Here is a 23,218-nt window from a genome sequence, read left to right as displayed (position 1 = left end):
ACCGAAGTGCATCTTCCGTGAGCGGCGCCGGGCTGGGCTGCATGTGGGAGCGAGCGGGGAAGACCCAGCCCAAGAGGAAATAGATGCTAAATGCGAACAAGAGACCTCTGACCCTTCAGCGGGGACTTGCTGGAACTCCTCGCAAGGAAACTCGGCTCCATAAAATGCCGCGATAACAACCTAACCCCTTCAGACCCTTGATAATTCTATAAACGCAGGACTCGAAAGGCATTTTAAAAGGTATGCACACCAGATTTCCCCCAAATCACCTCTTTCCTGGGCAAATTCTTGCAATTCGACTAAATTGCCTTTTTAACTCTCACAGAGGTTTTACCTGTCACTTGATGAGCAATTACTACTCTGCCCAAAGCCCGAAGTAGTCACCAAAACCTGATTGATTGTTTTCTCTTCCTTTTCATAAGAGGGGTGTGGGTGGAGCTATTTGTGTCATAAATCCAAGCCAATGCCAGATTGGACATCCCACTCCAGTACATCCAGAACTCCTACTTTCTGGCCAAGATCTATCCCTTTCTTCACACACTCCATTTTCTCCTCACTTCCGGCACCAGTTTCCACAGGTCAAGTTCTTACCAGGGTGTTTGCTCACAAATAAACCAAGCTGTTCTTGCTTCAGCGGAGTGACTGTGTACCCAAAAACAGGAGAGAATAACATGATGGGAAAAGTGAGACCCATGAGGTTGAGAGCCTCAGCCAGAGTCATAAAGCTGAGATTTAAACTCAGAGCAGACTCTTCCAGAGCCCATGCTCTTCCACCCCTCAGCACCAGGCTCGGCCACTGAGAGAGAGGTAGGGCAGGCCCCTGTAATTAAAAGTAATGAACAGGAAATGGCCTTCCCCTGCCACAGCTATATAGACATTAAAAAGGAATAGAGGAGCACAACAATGTAAATGGACTTAATGTCACCAAGCTGTACACTTAAAAGTTGTGTAAATGGTAAATTTTATGCCATGTATATTTTACCACACACACACACAAAAAGTTTTTCAAAGGAGTCATAAGAAGGGGTGGGAGAAGAACCTGGGCACCCATTGGAAATGAGCAGTTGGAAAACTCTGAATCGCAGGAAAGAGGAATCAGGATTGCGGACACATTTTTGAGCGTCATCTATTTTGAGATGATAGCTAAAGACATGAGAATGGCCAGAGTGAGAAAAAAAAAAAAAGAGCAAGAAGAGGAGAAAGCCCAGCAAAGGAGTCTGAGAAAGTGTCAGCTGAGAAATAGAAGGAAATATCAGGAGGGATGATTGTATCAAAAGCCACAATAGGAGGAAAGGGGTTTTCGAAAGGGTCAGATGCTTCTGAGAGATCAAGAAGGATGCAGACTAAGAAGTGGTCATTGGCTTGAGCAGTCAGGAAGCTAGAGTGGCATTGGGAGACCCGTGTGTGTGTGTGTGTGTGTGTGTGTGTGTGTGTGTAAAGTCAGGCTGGAAGTGATTACAGGGAGTTGAGAATGAATGAAAGGTGGAGGGAAAGCCTTCATGAGTATAGACCACTCCTTTGGATGCAAAAGACGAAGATGGTTGGTGGAATGGGAAGGTGGTTTATGGGAAGCAGGATCAAACTGAAGAGTCGTTAGGTCAGATAAGACTTGAAATGTTTCCGGAATGAAGAGAATTTTGGCATCAGGGAAGTGAGGCCAAAGACACAGTCAAAGGGGAGATAAGTATTAAGTCTCAGATTAGACCATGGACTGGTAGCCAATTTAGCCTTGGAAAGAAGGAGAAATTAAGCAGGGCAGGAGGATGGAATGGGTAGAGATTAGAAGAAATTTTGAGTTGAAGGACAGAAAAGTTGAGTGAGTGTACATCAGGTAGGTTTGTTTTCCCATTTAGGGATCATTGGTTGAGACTAATGGGGTGGGGGTGAAGGACTTCAGAAAAACAGAAATGGTTTGTAGAGAGGCTGTGGAAAATTGCAAAAATTAAGACATGGTTCCCACCCAGAAGTCTGCATCAAAATTGCCTGGAGTACATTTCCCTGAACATGTACAGAAACAAATTCCTATGGGGTGAGGTAGGGGTTATGGACGGGGTTAAAACCATTGTACTGCGTTTACTAGGAGTAGACAAAAGACTCATGACCAATTGTGTGTACTTCCTCAGTGGTTTTTAACCACCTGAGACCCATGATACACAGGGGTTGTGGGTTTAGTCAGTGTTGAGGACTGTCAAGGCAGATATGGCAAAAAGTCAAAGGGAAGAAGAGATTCAGAATGCTGGGGGTTTTGTCCAGGTGGAAGTGGAGCAGTTTCTTTCATATTTTTCGGTTGCCTAATTTGTGAGCCCCTTTCCATCTCTGGGGAATTCCCATTTTACAAGCCATAGTGACAGAGCCACCTCTTACCGTAGAAGCTGGGAAATGCCAGACACTTGCTTCCCCAGATTCCCTAGAAGCTACAATATGGTGTGCAATCTGGGCTCAGTCAGGCATGAGCACCTGCCAAGGATCTTGAAGACACGGCATCTGAAAATTCTTTCAGGCTGGCAGCTCACCTTTGGTCCTGCCCATGGTCCAAGCCTCCTTCTCTAGCCTCTCAGCTCTTCTGTGAATACACCTTCAATTCATGCCTTCTCCGCTCCTATCAACTAGAATCTTTCTGTTGCTTGTGACCAAGAACACTAAGGAAACAGGAAGGCTTGTGAAATGAATGGGTGATGCTTGGCCACAGCAGAGGTAAAACATTTTCTTCTCTTCCAGCACTCCTCCCTTCAAATCTCTAAATTTTAGCATTTGAAAATTATTGAATCCATTACAAACACAGACATATGTAACACAAATTATGCCATTTCTTTCATAAACTTTTATTGTGTAGCTATCCATCGCTAGACTTTAGGCTATGGCTTGGTAGTACAAAGAATTCATAGTCTAGTGCTAATATTGGTGACTTTTTGCCCTCCACACATTTAAAATCTAGAAAGATCCATTACAATGGTGCATAATGTGTGTAACAAACCCCTAGTTCTTGCTGGGACATTAAATTGTGTTGTATAAGCACTACCCGCGCTGTTTAATGGTTTTTCGGATGGATGCTGCATTGCAAAGCATTACATGGAGAGAATACCAAATGCTGGATTTGCAAAATAGACGTTTTATTAATAAAAGATTCAGAGTCTATTCTAGAGCATGAGTCTTTGGGGAACCACAGATGACCATAGCCCACTCCCCTGTGGGGGCAACAGGAGCTCTGTAAACTGAGAGGGAAATGACTTGCCAAGACCCCTTGAGTGAAAAGTCTTGTTAAGCAGCAGTCTCGGAGTGTGAAATTTCAGAGTAACTTGAAGCTTTCTCTTGACAAAAGTAATTTTAAAAGGAATGCCTGGGGCCTCCAAAATGTTTGTATTCGTAGGAGCTCTGTTTTGCCTTTTAGGGTCTTTTAGAATAAGTGGTCATTCAAAACATATGTGATGGCTCTGCACAGAATCAAAAGGAGGGGAACAGTGGTTGGAAGCTTTTGGCTCCTTTGGTTGTGAACAATTTGGGAAAGTTGATGGGATTTCAAGTATGCGCTGTGTTTCCCTAGAGGATTCAAATGAAAGATCCATCTAGAGAGTCTCCATGGGGCAAAAAAGAGAAGTTAGTAAACAGGACCAGCTAAGATTAGGCTGGATGTCACTTAAGGCATCTCTTAACTAGGCTCTCTACATAGTAGATTCAAAAGGAGCAGCTGGAAATCTATCCAGAAACGACTATTAGCATTTCAGTTTGATGGCTTCCTTTTCTCTTAGTTGGCTTTGGCAACGTCAGCGACTGATGATGTGCGTCGTGAGGGGAAATGGGGGTGTATGGGGAGAGTATACGGGCATTAGAGCGGGGTTATTGGGGATCACTTTACATTTGCTTTGCTTGATATGCACATGTCGGTTCATAATAATCTTGTTACTGATAAAAATTTCGGGAAGTGTGATTAGGAGGTGGTAGGCGGGCGTGACACACATAAAAGGCATGAGCTCTATGGACAAGAGTGACTCCCAGCCCTGAGACTCACCAACTGTACCACGTTTGGTCCACACGTTCCTCATCTTTAAATGGGGGAGAATAACTCTAATCTTATGGGGATATTGTGAGAAATCAGGATATCAAGTATAAAATGCTCACGAGTGGCCACAGTAGCTGCTCCAGAAATGGAAGGTTCTAATTGTTGCTTCACTAAAAATGTCATAAAGCATACCAAGTGAGTGACTTGATTTTATCCACCCTTTTATGTAGGTGTTTTTGTTTTTGTTTTGTTTTGTTTTGTTTTCAGAGGGAGAGAATGAACTATCATTATTCTTAAAATTCCTCACATTAGTAGCTACTTCTTCTTTCTCATCTTTTAAAAGGGAGGATCCTGCTCTGGGTCATTTATTGTCTAGAAATTTCATCACCAGACTCTCTTTTTTAATGATTCTTCGACACCTACAGTCTTATCTTTTGGAGTGAGTCAATTTAATAATTATATATAAGAAGGAATGAGAAGGGATTCTTAAGAAGAGGTGGATGACGTTCTAGGAAAAGATGGAAAGCATGCTTGATTTTGGAATGTTTAGAGAGCTACATACCTACGTATTAAATATGCTCCTTGGCGGAGGTGATTCTAGGTATGGGTATGAATTAGCTACAAAGTGACAAAGTCTTTGGGGAGGCCAGCCTGGTTATGTAATGCCAGTAGACACAATTGGGTCATTGGCTTCTCAGGGAGCTTAGGGGCCAGTCTAGTTTGCCTTAGTACAATGACCACGATGTGCCCTGTCAGCGTGGAATCCCTGTTTGCAGTGTGGCCATCGACACTTTCATTGTTAGCCATGATTCGATAATGCCGTACACATTCTGCAAGTCAGCACTGCTGACAGGAGAGAGAGATGTCCTGTGGGGTTGGCAGTGAAGGGACAATGGCCTCTCAGTCCTGTGTGCCCTCCTGGTTGGAGAATGGGTAATGAAATTGGGAAAGCTCTGCTTCAGCTCCTACCATCTTTGGATGCTGAGCCCTCCCGACCCCCTTTGGAATGTCTGGGGTCTTAATCCCATGTGCCCAGCCCTTGGCCACCAGACACTAGCAAATGTTCCCTAAACATAACTCTACCAGATGGGGCCTCCTGGACACACTACCTTCCCCAAGAGCAGCTCGAGGTAGAGTGGAAAGAGCATAAGACCAAGTGTCAACTTAGGTCCTAATCCTAACTTTGCCACTTACCATGTAAACCTCAAACAAGTCACTTAACTGCTCTGAGCTGAGGCTTTCTGTTTGTAAACTGGGAACAGAGATAGCTAACTACCTCACAAGGTGCTTGTGAGGATTAAAGGAGCTCAGGAATGAGAAAGGTTTCTGAGAACTATGAATGCTCTGGAAGCATGAAGGTCAACATTGAGATGGCTGACTTCAAAGTTATGGACGTAAGGACAGAATGGTCAGCGGGGAAATGTCTGCAGGTCTGCACAGCACTCTGTAGCGCCCACAGTCTCAGCCCATTGGGAGAAAAGACTCTGCTAGGACATAAGACAAAAGAGGCTTCCGAGTTTCTGCTGGGCCCCTAAGACAATCTGATCCATAAATGAAAATGACCACCAACACCTAGGGCTCTCATTGACTTCTAGATGTTCCTCAAACACTCAGGTGATTTCTGCTTTCTCCCGTCTGAAGACAAACAGCCCCACCTTCTGATCTACATATTTACTTAGTTTAACCAAACTCAGAAAAGGGTGCAGGGCTCTGAGGATAGGATGGAAAAAAAAGCAGAGAGAAGCCAGAATGAAGGAAACATAAAAACGTGGATCTCCTGTGCCAATTGTGTATGTGTCAAGCCCATATTTGAAAGCTACTTGATCTGTGTTTACACGAATGTGTTCTCCTTTCTGCATTCATTCAGAGCTAAATTTATCCCACTAGAGGGGAAGGCATACTTGGGGGGGGTGGAGGTGGTAAAAGAGCCGACACAGAGGCGTCTGCCTGACTGGGAGCCAGGAGCACTGGGGGAGCTCCAGCAGAGGGAAGATCGCCCCTCTGGAGGCTCCAAGGATGGAGTCCCTAGTGACTTGACAAAGGGACATGTTTTCATTAGAGCAGATGCGCCCTTCATTGCTGAGAAGGGTGTGAGCACCAACAAGACTTCAGAACTTGTATGTCAGAGAAAAGCAGCTCTCTGACTCCCAGGAGCTTCCAGTTCTGGCCCAGCCCTTCAGGGAGTGGACACTCAGCAGCTCTCCAGGCCTCCCCAGTGTCTGTACCTCACCCCCCCCCCGCCCCCCAGGAAAAGTAGCGGGGAGGCTGCAGGGCCACTTCTCATGCAAAGTTGAGCTTGCCTTCCATTGTGGTGTCATTCTAGTTATTTGACTTTCCTGGGACAGCTTTCTTGGGGTGGGGGTTAGAGGAGGGGGAGGATGTTGCATTCGTGAGCTGTGTGGCATTAAGAGCTGTGCACCCATAACTGATATAAGATTGTTTTGCCCCTGCTGGGACTCAGCAGCCTCTTGTCTGTCCTTTATGATTTCTCTCCTTGCCACTCAACCGCTACCTCTAGTCCTCTAATTCCTTACCTAAGTCAAGCCCTTGCTAGGCCATGCGTTGCAAGTGGACGAGTCATTGCAATTGAGATAGGTTTTCCTATGACTAGAGAGTTCTCTGCTAGAAGTGAAGATTTCCCTATAGGGCAGGCAATCAGCTTCCATCTGGGACTCGGTCCCGTTCATCTGTGGAAACTTCTCTTTGTTAGGATGGGGGAGGGGAGACTCCTCCGATTCTGGGATGGGTCTCCTTTATTTGAGACTCAGCTAAGTCACCCCAGCATCTTGTCAAAGCTTTACCCTGTGTATAGCCTCTCCTACCCTCTACTCCTCCCCAGAGAACTTGACACCTTCTTCATCTGTTTGTCCCACTCCAAATTTGGTGCTTTCTCATACCATATGCTATGTCTGGAATGTAGCCTCCCCCTCACTTTTCTAACTGTCCTCTTGTGAGCTCCACAGAGTTCCAGAAATCCCAGCCCCTCAGGGTATGCCTGGCGGTCCCTTTGGGAAGGAAAACTGGTTATCCCTCCCAATTCCTAACATAGTGTGATGTACACATTGATTGCTTGACTTGTCACTCTTTCAGTTCACTTTAGAAAAAAATAAATAAATAAATAAAAAATAAAATCATGAAGTCAGACCCTGAAAGAGACTGTAGCTTAATCAGCATCGCTCAGGCCACCATGATGGTTGCTTGGATGTAACAAAGCGACTTAAGTTGAGAGGAAGCATGGGTTGGACAAACCCGGTCTTAAATCCCAATTTTACCACATAATGACCTTGAGAAATTTATTTGACATGTTTGAGCTTATGTTACTTTATCTATAGAATGGGAAAGATACTATAATCCACTTTATGAGATTATTGTGACAATCAAATGAGGTAATATATCCTAAGCTCCTGGCATACTGTAGGTGGTCAGTGAAAACTCTTTTATTATTATGAGCATAATCTTATTTATTCATTGATATCTGTATCACTCTGGATGTGTTTTCCATAGGTGTGCCTGTGTTTGAGTGAAGGCTCCTGAGTTGCTTGTCTGGCCTGGCACCAGGCACTGTGGACTGCAGACACTGTGTGTCCTCCCAAAATTCAGATGTGGAAACCCTAATCTCCATTGTGAAGGAAATGGAGCCTTTGGGAAGTAATAAGGCCATGACAGTGGAGGCCTCATGATGGGATTAGTGCCCTTAGAAGAGGAGACACTAGAGAGTTAGCTTTCCTCTTTCCACCGTTTGAGGACACAGCGAGAAGAGAGTAAACCAAGGAGAGGTTCCTCACTAGGAACCCAATCTATCTGCACCCTGTTCTTGGACTTCAGCCTCCAGAACCATCAGGAAAAACCGTTTGTTGTCTAAGCACCCTATATATGGTAACTTGTTATAGCAGCTCACAGCCGTCTAAGATGCCAGGTATGCCTATATGGCCCTTCGGACTGGAGCAGCTTGTGAATGCTCTAGACACTAGAGTTTGCTAGCCAAGGTCTTTTGATGCTGGGCAAACTTTTTTGTGACATTTTGGCTTTGCCAAATTCTGCGCATATCATGAGAGACTGAAGGAGATGGAAGTGCAGAGTGTTCTAAAGTGATTTATGTTACCACCTTGAACAATGATTCTAGGTTCTACAGGAGGGCAGATCAGAGAATCCTTTTGGGAATCTGGTAGGAGCCACGAACTGTCTTCTCAGGGAAATGTTATGTGCGTACAACATTTTGTAAACAATTTCTGAGCTTTGGGAAAACTTTTCAATTCTTCCATGGATACTTTGAGAAGTACCAATGGACATCTGGTTTTAAAAAAAAAAAAAAATCTCTTCTCTGGAACCTAGAATATCAGAAAAATTGAGAAAGCAGATTTATCTCCAAGATCCAGGAAGCTCACCCGGGTTATTAACACAAGAGTGACAAAGGTCTGGTAACTCTGCTCAGCTTCCCCATCCCCCTGACCCGGACCACAGCTGCCCAAGCTACCTTTAGTAGCCGCCTTCCTTTGTTCCAACTCACAGCTCTTGGCAGAGAAAAGGGGGCCAGCGAGCCCCCTCCCCACACCTGAGCTACCTGTACTGTCTCTTTCCTAATCCACAGCTTTCTCTGACCAATGCCTACCCAGCCTTTAGGCCTAGAGAGCTCTTCACTTGTTCTCCCCAGAAAAGATCTATCTCGCACCTGCATAGAGTAGGTAACCTTTCAATCTATTCTTGCCTCCCACAATTAGCTTGAAACTGCTTTCTATCCTAGGTAGAAACGATAAAAACAAAACAAAAATAGGTATCAGGACCCTGCGTCTGAAAAGAATAATAAAATGATTTGTCCACATCACTCCTCAAATAGCATTAGGTTCCACCTCATTAGGCACCATTAGGGATAACTTGCAATATTCAAAATCCACTTTCCAAGGCTGGCTCCACTTTCCTGCCGCCACCACTGCTGAGTGAAGTCATTTGACTTCCAGTTTGGAACTTCCAGCAAGAATTCAAGCTTGAACCAAAACCACTGGGTTCTCCAACTTCCAAGGAAAACAGTCCATCGCTGAATTAAAGACACTGTTAGGTTGGATGGAGCCAAAACAAATGGAGCGGCCTTTTCCTTAATAAGGGGGAAGCAGCCTTTCCAAGGTGGTGAGGCAAGCAACAAATGAGTGTCAGATTTCAAACCCCAGCACCCTGGAAAGCCAAGCAAATGATACTGTCTTTTAGGATGACTTCAGAGCAGCCTGAGGTTTGCCCTCTGAACAAGTGAGGGCCTAAACTTCATAGTCCCATCATTTATTTTATTTTTTTATTTTTTTTTATTTTTTTTAAATTTTTATTTATTTATGATAGTCACAGAGAGAGAGAGAGAGAGGCAGAGACACAGGCAGAGAGAGAAACAGGCTCCATGCACCGGGAGCCCGATGTGGGATTCGATCCCGGGTCTCCAGGATTGCGCCCTGGGCCAAAGGCAGGCGCCAAACTGCTGCGCCACCCAGGGATCCCCCATCATTTAAAAAAACACTGTGACAGCCCTGGTCTGTAGAGGAAACCTTTATTTGGTAAGACTATGACCACTGTTGGGGGGAAAAAAAAATGGGCGAAGATACACTTTTGTCATTTTACTCTAACCCGAGTATAAACCACTATTTTCCTGAGTTATAAGAAAGCAGAAACAAATTGATTTAAGTGAAAAGCTGAAAGTTTCCAAATGTCTTTCTAAGTAAAATAAAGGTTTAGAATTGAGTACTGGAGAGAATAGTTTGAACTGAAGGGTAAAAGTCTGGTTTTCTTTGAAATTTAATAAACATTTACACGATGCTTATTCTGTCCCCGGATCCCTTCTAAGTGTTTTGCAAACATAAATCGATGCAATCCTCATAACAGCCCTACTAGGGCTGCACTATTACTATACCCACTTTACAGACAAGGACACTAAGACACAGAGAGCTGCCTCCAGTCACACAGCCTTTAGGTGGCAAATAGTAATAATATCAGGTAATAAGCTTGTGCTGTTGGAAGCTTACACCTGCGTGGGGCTATTGCGGTGTTGGGAGGATTTAACTGTATTATAAATAAGATGCAATTGAAAGAGGTAAAAGTGATTTCTTTCCTTTTGAGATCCTTGGAATATCATCCTCTGAAAGGGGTAAGATGTCAGATAACAACCATAAAAAGGGCAGTCAACTAAGCAAATTTCTTCCACCGCGCCTTTCTTTATTTTTCTACCCCTCCCTCCCTTGCCTGCCTGCCTGCCTTCTTTCTTTCCTTCCTTCCTTCTTCCTTCTCCCTTTCTTCCTTGTTCCTTCTCTCCTTCCTTCCTCTTCTTTCCTTCCTTCTCTCCTTCCTCCTTCCTTCTTTCCTTCCTTCCTTTCTTCTTCCCTTCCTTCATTCCTTCCTTTTCCTTCTCTCCTTCCTTCCTTCTCCCTTCCTTCCTTGTTCCTTCCTTCTTCCTTCCTTCTCTCCTTCCTTCCTTCCTTCCTTCCTTGTTCCTTCTCTCCTTCCTTCTCTCCTTCCTTCCTCCTTTCCTTCCTCCTTCCTTCCTTCTCTCCTTCCTTCCTTCCTTCTCTCCTTCCTTCTCTCCTTCCTTCCTTCCTTCCTTATTCCTTCTCTCCTTCCTTCCTTATTCCTTCTCTCCTTCCTTCCTTCCTTCCTTCCTTCCTTCCTTCCTTCCTTCCTTCCTTCCTTATTCCTTCTCTCCTTCCTTCCTTCATCCTTCCTTCCTTCCTCTTCCTTCCTTCCTTCCTTCCTTGTATTGAGCATGCACTTCTCACCAAGCATTGTCCCAGGTTCTGGGGATCTGCAGAGAACAAGGCAACCTTTTCACACTTCCATTCCAGGCAGGGGAGAGAGACTTTAAAGGCAGGAAAATCTACAACATAACTTCAGAAGTGTTCTGAAGGAAACTAACCACACTAAGGGGAGAGCGTGGTATGGGGATGAAGAAGTGACATTCAATCAGAGAAACCTGAATGGAGCGAGTGACAGAGCCATGCAAATACTGAGGGAAGAGTGTCCCAGGCTGAGGGAACAGCAAATGGAAAGCCTCTGTGCTGTGACATGACTTTGCTCAGCATCTTGGAGTGGCAGCAAGGGGACCAGTGTGGCAAGGGCAGAAGAAACGAGGTGACAGTTGTGGGAAAAGAGGCCAGCATAGCCTTGGGAGGGTTCAGACGGGGTGTGAAGGGGTGTGTTTATATTTTAAATGATCGCTCTGGCTGCCATCAGGGAGGGAGGAGGGATGCAAGAAGATGTGAGCAGGAGACCAGCTGGAGGTTTACAAGAGAGAAGATGGAAGGTAACAGTGGTAGACAGAATAATGGCCTCCAAAGACGTCTATGTGCTGAGCCTGGAACCTGTGACTGTGGTACCTTATGGGACAGAATGAACATGGGTGGGCACTGATGGAACCATCACAGGGTCAGACCCAGGGAACCTTCCCTTCACTCCAGTTAGTGACAGGGGACTGAGGACAGGGGACATGACCCCTTGGGTTCAAACCCAATGATATCATTTCTCCAAGATCAGATCCCTCCACTGCAACATGAAAGTAACAGTGCCTAGCCCATTCAGGTGTCTTGAGGGCAAAAGGAGACAGTCCATGTGGAGCCCTTGGCACAGCCCCTGGCAGGTACTAAGCATTCTGGTAAGGAGTCCAGAGCAGTGGTTAAGAGCGTTGGCAGGATAGGATATTCGGCTCAAATACCAGCTCCATATTTATTAGATGGGGGACCCCTGGCAAGGCACTTACCTTCCCTGTGCCTCAACTGAGTAACTTGAGGCTAATAATATCTACCTTATGGGGCACACAGAAAGGTGTGTGTTGACTTTTACTCTTCTAGTGATGAGGGTGATAAATAATGCATGCCTTCTACAAAGACATAATTAGTATCGACTCTAGATCTTAGGAATCATAAAATATGAAATGAAAATCTAAAGGACTGGTTTGCCACGTAAACAGCAAGAGTCTTTGTAATCAGGTATTTAAGTGGCTCATAATTTTGCCTAATCAACATGCAACAAAAAGATGATGTAACAGTAGGTTCATGCGTGGTTAGTGAAGATGCTCCGAGCTTCGCCTTCAGGGTGATTTCATGATGCTGTGAGTCCTGTCATATGCCATATACTCAGGCAGTGAGGGCCTCCCCGACAACTTAAAACTTGGATGGGGCTGCTTTGAAGAAACCACAATGAGTCTGCCGGATGCCAACACAAGTCTTGGAGCATTAACATCCCCTGCCTGTCAGTGGGCTCTGATTTTCACCTTCCTCCTTCTCCCCTGCCCAGTTTGACAGTAGACCCTTGAGTCACCACACCTGGAACCAAGGGCCAGGGACTTTGGCATTTAATGGTGTTTGGAAAACCCTCGAGTCACTTGTGCCAAAAACAGAGGCAATAATACTATTCTCACTCGGCTCGGCAGTTTAGACACACACATAAATGGCCCTTTTATGGGTAAAACGATGACCCCGAGCTCTGAAATCTGAAGAGCTAAGTGCTAAGTGTGTGGCATTTCCTTAAATGCCTCCTGAAAGGACTCCTGGGACAGTAATGAATGTTCATTTGACATATCTTATCGGAGAAGTGAGAGAGACTGCCTGCATCTCCTCCCAGGGTTTGGCTGGGTTAGTGACAAATGGGGGCGGGGAACATGCGGGGGGAGCCTCCAGACAGAGTGTGGCACTAGGCATGGGCCAGGCCTGGGTGGAACCAGGAACCACGTGGCCTCCATCACAGTCACTCCCTGTGTTGACATCGAACCCTTGACCCAGCTGTGCGCTGTGTCTTCTTGGGCTCAGGGCTGGTCCTCACAAGTGGGGTCTGTGGACACCAACATCGGCGTCATGGTTAAAATGCAGATTCTCAGCTAGCCTGAAACCTACTGAATCAAAATTTGCCTTTTTGGGGGGCAGCCCCGGTGGCCCAGGGGTTTAGCACTGCCTTCAGCCCAGAGCATGATCCTGGAGACCCGGGATCGAGTCCCACATCAGGCTCCCTACATGGAGCCTGCTTCTCCCTCTGCCTGTGTCTCTGCCTCTCTCTCTCTCTCTCTCTCTCTGTGCCTTTCATGAATAAATAAAATAAAATCTTTTTTTAAAAAATCTGCCTTTCTGTAAGATCCCTTGGTGATTTGTGTACATGTTCAAGTTGGAGAAGCGTCAGTCTAGGGCCTGCTGGGTCTCAACCATGACAGTGCAGTAGACTCGGGATGCTTTAAAATAATACCCCTCCCTGACACCCACTCCAGAACAACTCTGCCTAGATCTGTTTTCAAATTTCTGAGGTGATTTTATTGTGCAGCTAGGATTAAGAACCACTGATCTAAAATCTCCTTGATGATGATGATGATGACAGTGACAAGGACAATAATGATTGCAAGGAGCCTTAGCACTTCCATATCTCAGACTCTTCTTATCACTGTATTCATTCACTACAGTCCTAGGAAAAGGTACTATATTTTCCCTACTTCAGAGATGAAGACTTAAGAAACTATCTAAGATCATACAGAGAGGATTTGGCAGAGACAGAATTTGCACTTTTAACCTCTTCACAAATCACCGAGCCTGTCCCATGCTGACTTTATCACAATCTCCGAGGGTGGGGCCTAGGGATCTGTATTTTAAGCTTATGCACCAGTCAATCTTTTTCATATGAAAGTATAATATGCGAGAACCACATTTTATCTAGTCTCATAGTGGTTTCTTTAATTTAGGACCTTGAAAATTGAGAAGAATCAGAGTACTCTGGGGAGCTAAAATGAGTTTTCACAGCAGTTACCTTGGGTATCATGAAAAGGACTGTTTATATACATAGTTGTTGATAATTTATACTACACAGATAGAAGTCATAACTAGCCATTCCCTCCTCTAATAACAGATCAGATCATCTAATTGCAGGTGGCCTCAGTTTTAGTTCAGGTTTTTCCCTGTGTTTCCACATAATCCATGACTCAGTTTTCCTTGTCTCAGTTATTATTCATCCAGCCAGCCAGGCAGCCATTTGTCCGTCCATCCATCCATCCATCCATCCATTCAACCATTCGTCTACCCATCTATCCATCAATCTGTCTATCCATCCATCCACCCTCTACTCAATGCCTTCCTTTACTGCACTGGCATTGCAATGTAGAGTTGAGTAGGGCACAACTCTCAAAGAGCAACAAAAACCTTAACAGGCCTTTAAAGAACAATGAATAAAAAAATTAAAAAAATAAAGAACAATGAATAAAGTTTGGTGTTAGGGGTAAGTCAAAGATGCATTGAGGGTAAAGAGGAGAAAGCCAATACCTGGGAGTGGGGGAGAATGCTGGGGCAGGAGGTGGTGGTGGTTCCCATGAAGGTTTCTTAGAGGAGGTGAAACAAGAACTGAACTACAAAGTTTGCATAAATCCTCAATAGGGAGGGGAAGGGTACATAAGGAGAGGAAAGAGGCTGGGCAAGGCCAGGAAGCATGGAGGTGCTTCCTGTTTTGGAGAAGGATGTGCAAGGTGGAGGCACGTGGGAGAGGGCACTGCTGGGCTGAGGCAGATACCAGGTCATAGCTTTGCTCAGCAGGTCACATGTTCTCCTGCAGGTGGTGGGACCACTGAAGGGTATAAGCAGGGAAGTTACTGTGGAAAGATCACTGGGGCTCTTTATCGAGAATGGATTGTTGTGTGAGGACGGTAAGCAGGGAGACTATTTTCAGAGTCCTGAAGAAAGATGGTAAGCTTCTGAAAGGAAAATAAGAATTACAATGACTGTAGTAATTGAACAGTCCTGAGAAGATACGTCCAAGTCCTAGCTTTGTTATCTTTCTGGAAAGTGGGTCTTTGCACATGTAGTTAAGTTAAGGACCTTCCTATGAGAGCATCTTGGATTTGGGGTGGGCCCTAAACCCAATGACTGATGTCTTTATAAGAGAAAGTAAGGGGAGATTTGGAACACACAGCACAGACCCAGAGGAGAGAAGACAGAGGCAGAAGTGGGAGCTATGCAGCTATAGGCCAAAGAACACCCCAGATTTTGGCAGCCACTGAACACTGAAGAGAAGCATGGCACCGATCCTCCCTCAGAGCTTCCAGAAGGAAGCAACCCTGCCCAGACTTCTGACCTTGAGAACCAAGAGAGAGAGACTAGAGACTATGTTGTCATGTTTTACTACCAGTTTGGAGTAATTTGTTAGGTTAGTCCTGGGAAACTGACACAGTAGCTAACATGGACTCCTCACCGCATGCCAGGTATGGTGTGAGTGCTTCATGGTGCTAGCTCACTTAGCACACCCCACAACTCCAGGAGGTAGGTCCTAGTACTATCATTCCCATCTATGGGATGAGAAAACAGGCCTCAGAAGTACTTTACCCAGGGTTACAAAACCAGTAGGGGGCAGTGCAGGGCTCCACACACAGGCATTCTGGGAGGAGAGCCTTGGCCTCAGGCCCCTGGCCTAATGTGGGAGAGATGGGGAGGAAGGAGCAGACTTGAGCAGGTGAGGAGGATTACTAGAACCTGGCAATTCACCGGGCCTCTGGAAGGTGGGCAGGAGGAATTGAGCCTTCTGGATTTCAGGTGCTGGGGTGCCTCCATCCTCTGAGTTGACATCAGCCTCTATTTTCCATGCCACACTGCCTGGAAACAGGGCGTGCTAACCACTCCACCTCTCTACCCCTGCACCTGCTTCCCAAGGAGTCCTCCTTGGCTCTCCTCAAATATGTCCTCCAAGTGGCCCTACTCTTTGACTTCCTGGACAGTGGTCTCTGTGCCTTCTTCTTTCTCTTGGCTCTGGCTGCATGTTCTTCTATCTATCTATCTATCATATATTTGAAGTGGGGAGTGGCAGAGGGAGAGACTCTTCAAGCAGACTCCCTGCTGAGCAAGGAGCCTGACATGGGGCTCGATCCCATGACCCATGAGATCATGACCTGAGCTGAAACCAAGAGTCAGACATTCAACCAACTGAGCCACCCAAGCACCCCGTCTGGTTGCATGTCCTTACAGCTCTGAGCTCTCTCCTGGCACTTCTTCTGACCCTAGAATCCCAATGTTTATTCTGGTTTCTGCTCTCAGCATCCCTGTCCCTTTCTTCCCCTGTCCCCATCCCCCTGCAGAATGAGAAGGAATGACATCCATGTGAAGGGTTGGCAGGAAAATCATGTCTTCCAAGGCAAAAAGTCATTTCCTTTGTGTTGTTTTCCTATTTCCCTTTGTAAAATTTCTCATTCTCTGAGCTTAAGAAATGACCCAAAAAGCATTCAAAAGTACTTTTTTTTTTTTTTGCTTCTTTGTAATAATTTAGGGTTTTTTTTTCCCCCTGGTCTACAGTGAGTGAGCTAGATTAGTTTGGGTTGCAATGATGAAGCACAGAGTCTGCTGTGTTATTGCCATATAGAGGTGTACATTGCTATTTCAAGAAATGGCCAGCCCCTACAATTCCTTCTGTGGGTCGGGATGGAATATCTGCCAGTGGGCATAATCGATCAGTAAATTTATTTTTTTAAGATTTTATTTATTTTTTCATGAGAGACACAGAGAGAGAGACAGAGACATAGGCAGAGAGAGAAGCAGGCTCCCGGCAGGGAGCTCATGCGAGACTTGATCCCAGACCCCAGGACCTCACCCTGGGCTGAAGGCAGATGCTTAACTGCTGAGCCACCAAGGCGTCCCTCAATCAGTAAATTTATTTATTTTTTTTTAATTTTTTATTTATTTATGATAGTCACACACAGAGGGAGAGAGAGAGAGAGAGAGAGAGAGGCAGAGACACAGGCAGAGGGAGAAGCAGGCTCCATGCACAGGGAGCCCGACGTGGGATTCGATCCCGGGTCTTCAGGATCGCGCCCTGGGCCAAAGGCAGGCGCCAAACCACTGCGCCACCCAGGGATCCCTCAATCAGTAAATTTAAAGGTGGGTATTAGTATCATTCTACAGGACTAGCATTAAAATAGACTTTTACTGGAAAGGCTGATTCAGTTTGGCATCCAACTCTTGATTCTAGCTCAGAGGCTAGATCAAGCCCCGGATCAGGCTCTGCGCTCAACAGGGAGTCCGCTTGAAGACTCTCTCCCTCCACCCCTCCCCTTTGTCACATTCTCTCTCTCTCTCAAATAAATAAATAAAATCTCTTTAAAAATAATAAAATAGCCTTTTACTATACTCTGGAATAAAATTTCATTGGAAGGCCCAGGATACCAAATAGACAAATGTTTTAAATTTAAAAAAATAGATACTTAGACCTATAATCCAGGTGTCACTATACTTCCACTGATCAAAGTTCATCACCAAAAGAGGAACCATTTTGGAGATATAATCATGTAAAGAGAGAATGAGAAATTCGAAGGATCGAAACTTCTCTGAAATGTTTGGAAACCTCTTTGGGAAGTACACAGGTTTATAGGATAAAATGCTATGTTTTACATTGTTCATTTTTGTCCTCAGACATCATTTCCCAACATTCCACAAAGTGATATTGTCAACATTCCTGACATATTCATCTGCTTTCAGGCATCCTGATTGTTTGTAGAAAAGCAATAATCTTATTTGGGAAGAAATTTGCCATGTACCCTATTGGTTTGCCAGTAACTTAAAATACCTTAAGATTAGATTCCCCCCCCCCCAAAAAAAAAAAAAAGATTAGATTTCCCTTTAATTACGATACTATTTTATGTATAGCCTATTTTGTATTTGAATATATCTAAGGCATTAAACATTTATTTAAATTGTTTCTAGGTCTTTATATTAAGTTTGTCTTACCTAACGTTGACTTTTATTCCTTATGGTCTAGAAATAGAACATAGCAAACAACGATTAACTGAATATTGCTTCTGGAGTGGTCTTTAATGAATATAAACCTTTACTCAAATGACAGACAACCCAAAAGGGGATAGATAGTTGGAACTTGCTCACACTCCATCAATGCACATGCTGAGATAATGTACCCCGACACAAAATCAGAGATTGAGAGATAATTTGCACTTTGCTTCAAATAGAAAAGCAAACTTTAAACAAAATTTTTTTTAAATGTGACACTTGAAAAACTCCCAGTGAGCTGCTAGGGAAAATAATTCAGTGTATTTACATTAGAAGGATTAGAAAGATAGATTCCTCTTTTATTGGTTCATTTAACAGTATTTAATGAGCACCTACTATGTAATAGGCAGAGTGCTAGTTTCTGGGCTTACAGTGAGTGAGTTTCTGGGTGAGACAAAGAAAACTATTCCATCCAGAGCTTATAGGTCTTCTTTTTACCCCTCCTTTACTAGACTTCAGAGAAAAAGGAGCCTGGAGAAATCCACAAAATAAAGTCTTTCAAATCAGAGCTCAGTTCAATCCCAGCACTTCAGTCACTAAGATTCTTCTGGGGGACAAACCACATAAACAATCTGAACCTCAATGTCTTCATCTGCAGAATGGGAATGATAACAACTTGTAAGTTTGTCATGCTGATTACACAGAACACTGGGCATGCTGGAAGTGCTCTACACAAAGCCACAGTTTCTAAACAATAAAGATTATAACAAATACTAAACTTTTTTTCTGTCTCTGTCTCAATTTCTGTTCTGTCTCTCTCCCACTTCCTCTTCACTCCCTCCTTGTGACCACTGTCTAACCACTCACATAATTTTGCCGAGCAAGCCTACTTAGCTTGAATTCCACAAAGCAATGGGGAAATTGTTCCCTCTGTGTTTAATTGCAAAGTACTGTGGCTTAGTGTAAAAATAGCCAAACCCAAAAAGCTGCAGAATTTATGATTCCTCTTATATGACATTGTGGAGAGGACAAAACTATAGGGAAAACATCAGATCAGTGAGTGATAGGGGCTGCAAGTGGAGAGAGGGAACTGATGGGGAAGGGACCCAAGGGAATACTTTGCAGTGATGGAAATGTTCTGTAGCTTGATTTTGGAGGTGATTACACACCTGTATGTCAGCACTCACTGAACTGTACACTCAAAATGAGTGGATTTTATTGTACGTAAATTATGCTTCAATAAACCCAACCTTAAACATGAAGATTGTGACTTGGGAACTTCCAGGTTTTCTTTAAGAAAAAAAAAATCTATAAGCAGTACAGGAAATTAGTGGTGCCCTTGGGAAGACTCTTGTATGAAACTAACTGTAAAAAAATAAAATAAAATAAAATAAAATAAAGAAACTAACTGTAACAAAAACAGACCTGATAATCTTCTAAGAGAGGTACAAAGCTCTCTGGGAATTCAGAGGCAAGAGGAACATCCATCCAGGGACACCAAGATATACTTCATGGAAGAAGTTACATTTAAACAGAGTCTGAAGACTGCAGTTAATCACTTTTTTCCCTTCTCTACCAAGTATGATCAATATCTTAGACTGTAGCTTCTGTTTATAAATTGCTTGCAAGATTTATTATAGGTCTGGTTCATTTTCTGTTCTGAAAGTTCTTACGTTGTGAAGCATTTGCCAGCGATTAAGTGACTCACATTATTTTCCCCTTAAAAAAACAATCATAGTTTTGAGGCTGTTTTCTGAGTTTGTAATATTTAGGAAATTGGTTTTTACATGTCCATTTATAAAATGTTCTTCCATTGTATGATATGAAGAAAAGTACAATATTATTAGAGGAGACAGCATGGCCAAGGGTAAGACATTGGAATGGGATCCAAAACCCGGGTTCTATAACTCATAAGTGGCTCTACAAATCAAGAAGAAGAAGAAGAATAATCCAAAAGAAAAAGGGAGGGAAACTATAAAAAGACAGTTCAGGAGAGAAAATACAGGGGTTCTTAAAGGTATGGAAATACATTTCAGTGTACAAGATTTCAATGTTCGGTCTGAATATAATTAGCAAATTGGTAACTTTTCTTTTTTCTTTTTTTTTTTTTTTTGGTAACTTTTCTTAATATATGTTTCTATGAATCAGTGAGACATAAGATCATTCATCCAGTTAAAAAAAAAAAAAAGAGATGTCTGGATGGCCCAGTCAGCTAAGTCTCAGTCTCTTTCTCTCTCTAATAAATAAATAAAATCTAAAACAAAACAAAACAAAAGAACAAAGGAAATGAATGAACTGTTCATAGAATAGAAAATACAAATAGCACCTTGGAACATATGAAAAGATGCTTAAACTCACTCATATGAAGAGAAAGGCAAATTAAAACTGCACTGTTTAGGGGCAGCTGGGTGGCTCAGTCAGTTAAGTATCTGCCCTCAGCTCAGGTGATGATCTCAGGGTCCTGGGATCAAGCCCTGTGTCAGGCTCCCTGACCAGTGGGAAGTCTGCTTCTCCCTCTCCCTTACCCCCACATGTGCTTTCTCTCTCTCTCAAATAAATAAATAAAATATATTTTTTTAAACTGCACCTTTTAAAAAATTTTTTTTATTGGAGTTCAATTTGCCAACATTTAGCATAACACCCAGTGCTCATCCCACCAACCTATTTCTTAGTAATAATTTTAAAGCACAATGAACACAGTTATACATATAAAACAACAGCTTCTCATTACCACTAGTGTCTAGCTATGACATCTTCCTATTTGAAATTCAAATCCTTGTGAACATATATTTACGTACATCAAAACATATAAGTGTTCAGAGAAATAAAGAAGTTGACTATGGTTTTCACAAAAAATAAAAACGAAAAATAAAAAAAATTAAAACTGTACCGTTTCAAACTCATCATCCTGGCCACAGTTACTGAGTTTCTTAACAGCAATGTAGAACAATCCACTGCTTCTGGGTCAAGCTTTATGAAGTACACTTAGCAACGTCTATTAAAACTACAAATGTACAATGACTTGACTCGGGAATCCCACTTCCATGAATTTTACCCTACTGATCACCCATACGCCAAATGACACATATGCCATGTTACTCACTGGAGAATGGCAAATAAATTTGCCTCAGTAGGGTTGAGCTTTTGTACATCAAACAATAGGATACTCTTCTAGTGTAAAAGAGAATAAGAAAGCTCTTCATATATGATAAGGAGCCATCACCAAGATACATTAGAAACAAAAAGTCAAAATGGGAATAGTGGACCGTCTGTTAACATTTAGGTTAAAGAAGGGGAGGGGGGTGGTGTTGGAGAATATATATGAATATTTGCTTAGATATACCTGAACTATCTCTGGAAATGATAAGCAGGCAACCATAAAAGACTTGTCTATTGGAAACTTCAGAGAAGTGGAGGGGTGGAAGACTTTTAGGGTATTAATCTATACACCTCTTGAATTTTAGCCATGTGAATAAACTACCCACTCAAAAATAAATAAAATTTTAAAATAATTAAAATCAAAATAGATAAACCAAGGGCCAAAAGAGAAATCTGGGACCTACTATTCACTCTACTCCTACATTTTACGACCACAGAAAAGTCCCTTCCTTTTTTTAAATGGAGTCTCCCCATATATAATACATAAATAAATATTTACTATCAGATATTCATAAGGGCTTTACAGAAAAGGATGCAAGATAAGGGGACAGGGAGCAGTGGAGGTGAGGGCTGGATGCTATTTTGGATCAAGTGGTCAAGGAAGGGAGCTCCTTAGAAATCCAGAATCTCAGGCTCTACCCCAGACATCCAGAATGAACATCTCTAGTATAACAAGATCCCCAGGTAATTATTACGCACATGGAAGTTTGAGACACCTGGTCCAGGTAATTACCACCCATGGTGACTTTGAATAAGACCTCTTTCCAGAAGTTTTCTCTCACTCTACCTTTATTTTATCCAGTCCACACCGAATGCCTTTCTTTGGTCTCCCATTAACCTATGTGTTTCCCTCCACATTTTTTGCCACATGAACAATTTTCTGGATCCTCCAGTCACCCGCACCAGAAGATGTATGCTGCTGTCTCACGGTACCCAGCATAGAGCCTGGAAGTATGTGACAGGTGTAAATAAATGTTTCTTTAACAAATGGATAAGTGGGGAGGAGCAAGATGGCGGGAGAGTAGGGTCCCCAAATCACCTGTCTCCACCAAACTACCTAGAAAACCTTCAAATTATCCTGAAAATCTATGAATTCGGCCTGAGATTTAAAGAGAGACCAGCTGGAATGCAACAGTGAGAAGAGTTCGCGCTTCTATCAAGGTAGGAAGACGGGGAAAAAGAAATAAAGAAACAAAGGCCTCCAAGGGGGAGGGGCCCCGCGAGGAGCCGGGCTGAGGCCGGGGCGAGTGTCCCCAGGACAGGAGAGCCCCGTCCCGGAGACGCAGGAGCTGCACCGACCTTCCCGGGGGAAAGGGGCTCGCGGGGAGTTGGAGCAGGACCCAGGAGGGCAGGGATGCCCTCGGGCTCCCGGGGACAGTAACAGCAACTGCGCACCCAGGAGAGTGCGCCGAGCTCCCTAAGGGCTGCAGCGCGCACGGCGGGACCCGGCGGGACCCGGCGGGACCCGGAGCAGCTGGAGGGGCTCGGGCGGAGGCTCCGCGGAGGGGGCTGCGCGGCCCCGGGAGCAGCTCGGAGGGGCTCGGGCAGAGGAAGAGGCTCCGTGCGGAGGGGGCTGCGCGGTTCCAGGAGCAGCTCGGAGGGGCTCGGGCGGCGGCTCCGCGGAGGGGGCTGCGCGGCCCGGGAGCGCGAATCCAACAGCGCAGGCTCCGGAGCACAGGGCGCCGGGACACAGCCCAGGATCCCGCCTCCCCCGGGACAGGCAGAGGCCGGGAGGGCCCAGGACAGCAAGGACGCCCCTGCCCCAGCTGAGCAGATCAGCGGCCCCGCCCCGGAGCCTCCAGGCCCTGCAGACGGAGAGCTCCGGAGTTCCTGCGGGGGCTGAATCCAGGTTTCCAGAGCTGCCCCGCCACTGGGGCTGTTCCTCCTGCGGCCTCACGGGGTAAACAACCCCCACCGAGCCCTGCACCAGGCAGGGGCACAGCAGCTCCCCCAACTGCTAACACCTGAAAATCAGCACAACAGGCCCCTCCCCCAGAACACCAGCTAGACTGACAACCTCCAGGAGAAGCCAAGGGACTTAAAGTACACAGAATCAGAAGATACTCCCCGGTGGTTCTTTTTTTGTTTGTTTGTTTTTGTTTTTGTTTTTGTTTTGTTTTGCTTTTTGATTTGTTTCCTTCCCCCACCCCCTTTTTTTTCTCCTTTCTTTTTCTTTCTCTTTTTCTTCTTTTTTTTTTTTCTTTCGTTTTTTTTTTCTTTTTCTTCCCTTTTTTTTTCTCTTTCTCTTTTCTTTCCTTCTTTCTCTCCTCTCTTTTTCTCTTTTTCCCAATACAACTTGCTTTTGGCCACTCTGCACTGAGCAAAATGACTAGAAGGAAAACCTCACCTCAAAAGAAAGAATCAG

General features: G+C 44.3%; 1 protein-coding gene across 4 annotated transcripts in view; it reads right to left on the bottom strand.

Moving 5' to 3' along the window:
- Positions 1-23,218, bottom strand: part of PALM2AKAP2 (PALM2 and AKAP2 fusion) — a 469,130-nt gene that overhangs the window by 331,417 nt on the left and 114,495 nt on the right. The window lies entirely within an intron of this gene.

This window comes from Canis lupus, chromosome 10 (genome assembly GCF_048164855.1).
Source record: "Canis lupus baileyi chromosome 10, mCanLup2.hap1, whole genome shotgun sequence".
NCBI lineage: Eukaryota > Metazoa > Chordata > Mammalia > Carnivora > Canidae > Canis > Canis lupus.
The sequence above is the reverse complement of the archived record's forward strand: the minus strand, read 5'-3'. Positions and strand labels throughout refer to the sequence as shown.